The following is a 6,839-nucleotide window of genomic DNA, read 5'->3' on the forward strand; positions in this document are numbered from 1 at the left end:
AACTTAAGTGCATTGTGGGAGCTGGGAATGAACCCGGGAGTCCAGGGACTGCCCCCAAGGGCCCAGTGATCATAAAGCTGAGCCCAGCTTAAGCTCATAGACCCATTATTTAAATTTAAATATATTTACTCCTAAAAGTAAAAAGTGTATCATTAATTTGAAATTTTTTAGACTGACGCATTCTTTTTTTTAGAAAAGAAAAAAAAATCAAGAAAAGGGAATACAAACAAGATTGGCAGAGGTTGTAGGGATTTGAACAAGGGCTTCCACATGGAGCTACAGCCAGCCCTTTTTATTATCATCACCACTTACTTGGAGTCAGGGTCTCCCTAAGTTGAAAAATTGCCCAGGCTGGACTCAAACTTGGTGTCTTAAGAGTGCTGGAATTATCCAAGTACTTCACCTTGAAGCAAACTTTGAGATTGGATATCTTAGTGGTACAGTGCCTACCTAGCATGTATGAGGCCCCAGGTTCCAGCCCCAGCACTGCAACTTGAAGTGATTTTTAAAAAGTAAATTCTCTAGATAAATAGGTACATAGATAGCTATTTATTCTCTAGATAAATAGGTACATAGATAGCAAATTATAAGCTTCTTAAAAAAAAAAAAAAAAAAGCAGCCCATTTCCTAAGCCTGCCACACACTCAAATCTTAGTACGCATCAGAACGATAGTCAGTTGGGTATTGGGTTAGGCTCTATTTTGGAGTATTTTGCGGTGTTTTTATTTTATTTATTTATGTTTTGGTTTTTTGAGACATGATCTCACTATAAAGTCCAAGCTGCTCTATGAACACATTATGTCGTTCTTTTTTTAATTTTTTTTTAGGAAAAGGTTTCCAGGGTCTACAGGGTCTCACTAAGTAAATCGGACTCATAATGATCCTCCTGTTTACAGCCTTCCAAGTGCTGGGATTACAAGCCAACGCCACTATGCTTAGCCTCAGTCTGTGCCTCAGCGCACCCAGGGGCGGGGCTGGCACAGCAGGCCAGGGGATCAAACTCCCAGCCCCTGCATCTGCCTAAGCAGGTGCTTTAATCCCCTGAGCTATCTGGCCAGCCTTCTCATTACATCGTCTTGATCTCAGCAATTCTCACACCTTAGCCTCCCAAGTGCTGGAATTAGAAGAATAAACCACTGCCCCAGACTGGAAGAGGCACTGAACCTACATGTTGACTTTGAAACTGCAATTTTAGGAACTTATAGTGTTATATTTCCTGAAGCAATGTTTATTTTAGTAGCAAGCCTTATTCAAACTATAACTATGGGATACCAGGTGGAGTCCTCGCATGGGTCTCCTCCTCCAGAGTGCTCTCATCACAGTATCTCTCTTAGGGCTTCAGAGACCCTGGAGTCATGGAAAGCAGGCAGGTCCCACATCGAAGAAAACCGGAAAGTTAGCAGATTTGTTGGAAAAATCCAATCGGCTTTCCAGCGTCCTCCACAAGTGTTAAAGCCACACATGTACAGATGCACACCCACAGAGGGAGAAAGCATGTCCAGAAAACCCATCGTTCCTCAGTCCTAGGTTCCCATGGCCTCCTCCCAGATGTAGGGCCAAATGGGTTGGGGTATGAGTACTTTTCTGTGTGTGTGTGTGTGTGTGTGTGTGTGTGTGTGTTTCTAGATATTAAAACATAGTTAACAAAAAGCATAAATCTCAAACATATGTACAACTTGAATGTATAGCTGCTGGCATCCATGCCTGTGGCCACATCCATGTCATTGTACAGAAAATGCCCATCAATCTCAACCTTCCTCCTGTAACAGAAAATGCCCTCCCATTCCCGCTGCTAGTACACTTCAGTTTTTTAGTTGCCCAGGTAATAGTTCCTGTCACCATTCTAGTTGCTCCTGTCACGTAGAAACAGCTAATTACTGTGATGCACATTGTATAAACCAATCCCCAAGTGACAAGACCTTCCCACATAAACTCTAGGCCACCAGAGTCAAGGCTTGATATTCTGGAAATGATCCCGATCAGTGTGGTGCATGGATGTAAATAAATAGGCCTCCAGATGTTGGGTGTTGTGGCGGTGTTTCTGCTTGCTCTTGCATTTGGTGCATGAGCTGAGAAGATCAATTATGCTGACCTCTTTCATAGGCAGTTGTGGCCCTCATGGACAGAGCAATGACCTTTCCATGTCCTGAGAGGAAAGTGTACCCTCAGTTTCTCAAGTCCCCTCTGAGGACTGGAAGAGGATTCCTGGCTTCCTGCTTGAACAGCTTACATCAGACCACAAAGGGAAAAGAACACAGTCTGTCCTGTCTATCTGCCTGCCTGCCTGCCTGCCTGCCTGCCTGCCTGCCTGCCTGCCTGCCTGTCTGCACACCTGCCTGTCTGCACACCTGCCTGTCTGCACACCTGCCTGTCTGGTTCCAGTAAGAACCATGGAGAACCCTGCTTAATCTGTGAGTCCTACTCGCTGGAGCAGAAGGAGAATCTGATCAACTCTCCTTAGTCAGGACTACCCTCAAGGGAAAGGCGTTGGGATGTTTCACCTCTGAGTGCCTGCTAAATGAATATGTGAATGAGCGGAGCAGACAGCACAAGCAATAAGCTGCTCTGTCTGTGCACCAAGACTAGGAAGCACTGGCCGCTGGGGCTGATTGGGCCCTCACCTTGCGGCTCAGCAGCAATCCACATCTGGCATAAAGGAGGCCTCGCACCCTCTTTAGCGAAGTCATGCCCTAGTCCCTGTGAGGGGCACCATCAGGTGGGCATCTGAAAGGCCTCACTCTCGGGCACCCAGGCTTTGTCTGTTGCACCATCATTCATGGGTATAGAACACACACACATAGGAAGTGAGAGATGGGAATTAATTAGTCAAAACCCACAGACCCCGACTGTAGAAAAAGGGCTTTTGCAGAGAGAAAAAAAAGAAAAAAGAAAAAAGAAAAACACTTCCTGAATTTGAGAGAAAAGAGAAAGAATGAATGAATAGAAGGAAAAAAAAAGAACAAAGAAGAAAGAAAAAAAGAAAGAAAGAAAGAAAGAAAGAAAGAAAGAAAGAAAGAGCATTCTTCCTGAGAATTCTGCTTTGGCACCTTCATCAGCCACCACAGTTGCTGTCTTCGTTATAGCTTGTATCTAGTTGTCCCCCCAAAGCCTCCTGCAGTCATGGGGTGGGCTTCCAGAGTTTGTGATTAATTCATCATCCAATGGGATTATGGGTATGAGTGCTACACCTACCCTGGACAGCCAGCCTGAAAGCCATAGAAGGAAGGAAAAGAGGCCTGCTCTCTGCTGCTCCGCCCCTTTTGCACTAGCTATTTTTTTTCTACCATCATGAACTGCTGTGTCTGCCATGTGCCCCTCTACCTTGGAGCCAGCTGATTATGGAATGAAAGCTCCACAAACTGAGCTAAATATACCTTTCTTTCCTTAATTTGGGGTGTTGAGTATTTTGTCTCAGTAACGAGAAAAGTAACCAAGACACCACCCCCCATCCCAGTTCATGGGCTTCCAGCGGAGTGAGCTGGTTCCAGCTGGCGTTGCCTGCATTCAGCCTCAGAGACTCACCTCCCACACCTGCTACTTCATAGCTACACCTGTACTGGGCAGGTGGCGTCATCAATTGCTCATCCAAGATGCTTGTCACCTATTCTTTCTGAGTTCCACATGCTGACTGAGGAAAAGCTGAACTGTTAGTCATGACAAATGAGTTGCACCCTGTTGGGTCTGAATAGATGGGACAAACCAAGCTCCATCAAATAGGTCCCCCAAGAGCTCATGTTCATTTCAAAAATTAGGGCAAATCTGTGACTTTCCCAGTAAACAATGACACAGAGTTCTCTGCCTTCAAAAGTTCCTTCCATCAAAAAATTACTATCACTGAGGCAATTAGGACTCTCTCCTCTTGCCCCTCCTGCCGGGCACAAACTTGCAGCCAGCAGGACATCTCCTTTGCACCAAACCAGTCAGCCTTCCTCTCCTTTAACCCTGCATTTTCAACTTTGAATGTTCTCTGAGGAAAAATGGTGCCTACATCAACCTGACACAGAGAACTACAGTCCTGAGGCTCTGAAAACTCTCCTCCCAGAGGTACAAGTTGAAGACTCGCCTCTGGGCCTGGTCTGCAACTGTCCCACCTCAGGGTACCCCCTGCTGCTATCAGATGTCACAGAAAGCACAGCAGGCACCCAGCCACACCTCAGCCTGATGGACTGTTGAGCGCTTTGGGCAAGACCAATTACCAGGAGGGGTCAAGAACTCTCACTGTTTTCGGGGAGGCTCTAGCAACCGGGGTAGCCAAGCAGCCAGCACCTTTTCTCTGAGATTTCTCTGTCCCTTCCAGCTCTGTCACAGTCCCTGAGCCAAACAGTAAGGAATATTAATCTGCTAAAATACACCTCTCCTGCCTGAAAAGGCGGTTCAAGCCCTCAAATCTGCCAACACTGTCCTGGTTGCCCTCCATATATTTTGCCTCAGTCCTCTGCCACCCACAGCCTGTTGGTACACCTGCCTAGGCCTAAAACTTGTCTTCTTTTGCCTTTAGTTGGCTCCTGTCAGCCCTTTTTCACCTTTAAATGGAAAGGCCCAGTTCTGGACTCAAAAGCCAACTAACCTGGACTCAACCTACCAGAGGCTCAAAACCTTGCTTCCTCTTCGAAAAACCACTTCTGAGGCTAGGTATGGTGGCACCTGCCTGTAATCCCAGCATTCTGGAGCCTGAGGTAGGAGGGTCATTGCAAGCCTGAGACTAGCCTGGGCTACAAAGTGAGTTCAAGGGCAGCCTGAACTGCATAACACTTTTCTCAAAAAGAAAAAGGGAGGGCCTGGGGAGATAGCTCAGTGGCATAAGTGCTTGCCTGGCAAGAGCAAGGTCCTGAGTTCAATCCCTGGTACCACACACACGCACACACACACACACACACACACACACACACAGAAAAAGACAAAGCAGTTCTGATTAATGACACTCATGCTGCCTGCGGGAAAGACACAAAAGCTCTGCTACAATATCTAGCAGAGGGGCTGGAGAGATGGCTCAGTGGTCTAAAGCACCTACTTGGAACAAGCTTGGCAAAGCACAGGGACCATGGTTCGATCCCCCATACCACATGCCAGCCAGCCGCGCCCCCTGGTGGGCTGAGCTGGCCACACACACACACACACACACACACACACAATAAATGTTAAAAAAAAATTTAAAAAAATATCTAGCAGAAACTGGTTACAAGAAACAAACACCACAGAGTTTTGGAGCTGCTGGCTTCTACAGAATGTGGATTCTTGAGTTCTCAAAAGCAGTAATGCTTCCTCATACTGCCAGGGGCTGCCGGTACAAATACTTGGATCCAGTTGCCCAGGGCTGCCTCCACCTTTGCCTCGTCACTCAAGCAGCCGCTGTCCTTCTGATCAAGAGAGCTGACAAGGGCCGGCCAGATAGCTCAGTGGACTAAAGCTCCTGCTTAGGCAAGCTTAGGCAAGCTCAGGGACCGCAGTTTGATCCCCGACACTACATGCCATGCCAGCCCCAGGGGAAGGGAGGGCCACAGAGTCTGGACCTCCCCTCCAGTGCTGGGGAGGCTGAAAGCAGGAGGATCACCATGAGTCTGAGCTGCGTAGTGAGACCCTGCAACAACCAAACACATTTTAAAAATAAAAAAAAATTTAAAAAGCTGAAAAGGTCACCTTAGGCCAAGACCTAACTGTCTCAGTGCCACACGTTGTGCTGGACCTTCCCCGGTGAGAACCAAGGACTCATATCAAACTCACCACCTGACTCTTGCGGCATTAAAACCACTCAGTCCTTCCATGTACCTACTGGGCCCAGTGAGCCACAACTGTCTGATAAACCGCTTGAACTGATCTGACTTGAAAATAAACCCTTTGGCAGATGCTGAGTGCACCCTGTTCATGGACAGAAAACGATCTGTGGGGAATCAAGTCTGGCCGGTTAGATGTGCTGAGGTCACCTGCTGAAGTCACCTCGACAGGACTTCTTGGGCCAGAGCTCTCCTGCAGGGATGACCTGCACAGAAAACTGCTTCCTGTTGCTGAAGGACACAAGGCAGCAGGCTCAGCTGCCCAGGGGTCTGACTGGCTGAAACATCAACCCGGCCACCACACCTGCCCCACCATGGGTTCCACAAGCTCAGGCCACTGCGCTGGCACTTGTGCTCCCACAGCCAGCTCTGACTTCAGTGTCTCTGTCACCAGCCCTGAATTTCCATTCCCTCCTTGTACTAAAATGACAATAAAAGTTTGTAGGGTCTTGCTGTAAGCAGTCATCCCTGTAGATGGTCTACTACTGATCAACAATGATGGGCCCGCATTTGCAGAAGAAGTAACTCAAAAACTAGACTAAATAAAAGCTACGTACAGCATACAGCCCACAGAGCTCTAGAAAAGTTAAAAAAAAAACCCAGCTTGTAATCAGTGAAAAGATCAGCTCTATCTGTTCCCATCCACTCACATATGGGTTAACTACCTCTACAAGTTTCAGAAATCCTGCCTTAGAGCCACTGAAAATTTTACCTGGGTCAGACAGCTCACTCTGAGAGTCGATGCACTCAAAGCCCACTCTGGTCACACCCGACACTGGCCTGTCCACGCCCAGCTGAAGCCTGAGGACACTGTTCACAGGATTGCTCCCCTTGATTTTTGTGCCTTTTCATACTGCTTACCCTAGTCCTTGCCTCCTCACCCCCTGCTAGGCCTTAAACTCCATGGACAGTTGCCCCAAGAACGTAGAACAATCAATCAAACACTGGACCGGGATTTGATGAGCACCTGCGGCACACTGGACACTTGCAGCCAGTGTAATGTTACTGCTTTGTCTCAGAGGATATCATGTAACAGGCCCAGCAAAGATCTCCGGGGGGTGGAAGGGG

Source organism: Octodon degus, unplaced genomic scaffold (genome assembly GCF_000260255.1).
Source record: "Octodon degus isolate 3935 unplaced genomic scaffold, OctDeg1.0 scaffold00017, whole genome shotgun sequence".
NCBI classification, from domain to species: domain Eukaryota; kingdom Metazoa; phylum Chordata; class Mammalia; order Rodentia; family Octodontidae; genus Octodon; species Octodon degus.